We start from the raw sequence: 2,423 nt of genomic DNA on the forward strand, positions 1-2,423 counted from the left end.
TCAGAGGCAATGTAGACATGCTCTACCAGTCTGTAGCCAGGAATGTTGCCCATCACAGCAGACATATCATATGGACATAATATGAGTCACTGGGGTGAGTGACTAGGCTTTCATGTGCAGGCATTTCCTAGGTCAGGTTAACCCAGGGGTGGTAGAATATGGCCCATGGGCTGGATCTGACCTGCCAGGCGATTTTATCTGGCCTGTGGACGGGTGTCTACCAATACACCGTATCCAGCCTGGCCCTGGGCTGTCCCTGCTTTGCTCACACGGGACCTATCCCGGCTCACTCCTGCAGGGGCAGGGTATGCTGCGCTCCCACCCTTGCCCATGGGATGGCCCTGACCCCAGCCCTGCAGGTAGGGAAGTGGTGGTAGTGGGTGGGAAAAGGGCAGTGGGGAGTGGCAGCAGGTAGGAGGGAAGAGGTGGGCAGGAAAAGAGTGGCAGTAGTGGTGGATGAGTGGAAGGGGGGTGCAGCTGGAGGGGGGGCAGTGGATGGGAGCGCAGAGGCAGCTGAGCGGGAACGAGGGCCCTATTTGGTGCCGGGGCTGGGGCCAGGGTAGGCAGGGGCCCAGAACGGGGCAGCAGGAGCATGGAGCCTGGGCTAGTGGGGGCACGGGGTCCATCTGGCTCCATTGTGCAGGGCTCCCTGGGCTTGCATGCAATTCCCCAGTTTTCTGCCCAAGCCATGCGCCTCTGCTGGGAACCCTGCACAATGGAGCTGGCAGCCCAGCCCCACTCACTGCCACACACAGGTCATGGGGAATGGCAGGGAGCTTCATGCTATGGAGCTGGCCTGACTCCACTCCTCTCCCTGCCACTCTGGCCAAGTCCCACGACCTGCACCACTGGCTTCATCACACAGTGCTCCCCCTGGCAGCGTGAGGCTTGAGAATGTGAGCTTTGCGCAATGGAGCCAGCAGCCCAGCCATGTGCAGTCCTGGGGCTTGTTAGGACTACATACCACTGGGGGGCTCTGCCTGCCACAGGCTGTGAGCACCCTGAGGGCCTGCTGCCTGCTGCTGCCACTGGCGGGTGGGGCCTGTGTGCAATGGGGACATGTTTGTGGGGGAGGTACACCATGCATACCCCATCATACACCCCCTTCATACCCCCATACACATGCACCCCACACCCCCCAACCACCCTCATCCTTCACACATCCTGCAACTCACACCGCACACCCACAGCCCCCCACAAACCCCATACCCACCTACGCCTCCATACACCCACACACACACCCACAGCACCCCACAAACCCCATACCCACCCACTCACACCCACATTCTGCATACCTATCCACCCACATACCTCCCCAAGCCTCCCACACGTGCCCTCCCCAACATCCCACATACACACCTCACATACACACACCAACAGCCCTCCATAAATCCTATACCCAGCCACCTGTACACCCTCACACCCCCCACACCTCCCCCAATATACAAAAGTAAGACTTCATTTGAGCTATTATGCAGTCACCTCTATGTACACATTGCAAACACACACAAATCAGAATGAAAATATTTTTTGAAATAAAATTAAAATATGTTATTTGAGATTTTGATTTTTAGTATATAATTTGGGGTTTTTTTCTGGTTCTAAGATGGCAAACCTCTTTTCCAAAAGGAGTACTTCTGGGGGGCAAGGGGAGGGACTTGTGGTGGAAAAGGTCAGGGACTAGGGGGCGGGGCTTTCAGTCCCAAAATGGCAACCAGGGGTGGGGCACCTGTTAAGGGGTGGGGCTACTCTTGTGGCCCTTTACAGCTCACCAAAACTTGTTAACTGGCCCTCTAGCCGAAATAATTACCCACCCCTGGATTAAACCATTGTAGATCAGGTTAAAAATTTATCTTTCTAAAATAGATCATCTCCTGAGGTGAGGTAACTTAGATCATGTGCAAAAATTTTGATTTAATCCCTGTGAACACCTGCATGCTTGGGCATTTAGATCAACCCAACCAAGGCTATTTTCCTGTAACCCTAGTTAGATCAATCTAAGTACTTTGCATTGGTCTTTCACCAGTCCCATGGGATGCCCCTGCCCATTACGGGACAGGGAGGCCTGGGTGAGGAAGATTCCTTGCCCTCTATCAATGCTGACCTCCTGAAGGAACACCTTGAGAGGCTGGACCCCGGCAAGTCAGCCGGCCCTGACAATCTACACCCCAGGGTACTCAAGGAGCTGGCTAGCATCATAGCTCAGCCCCTGGCACGGATCTTTGAGAACTCCTGGCACTCTGGTGAAGTGCCCAAAGATTGGAAGAAGGCCAATGTGGTGGCTATCTTCAAGAAAGGGAGGAAAGTAGATCCAGCAAACTACCGGCCCATCAGTCTGACCTCTATCCCGGGGAAGGTCTTAGAAAAGATTATCAAAGAGGCCATTCTTAATGGACTGGCCGATGGCAACATCCTGAGGGATA

This window comes from Alligator sinensis, unplaced genomic scaffold, assembly GCF_000455745.1.
Source record: "Alligator sinensis unplaced genomic scaffold, ASM45574v1 scaffold1286_1, whole genome shotgun sequence".
NCBI lineage: Eukaryota > Metazoa > Chordata > Crocodylia > Alligatoridae > Alligator > Alligator sinensis.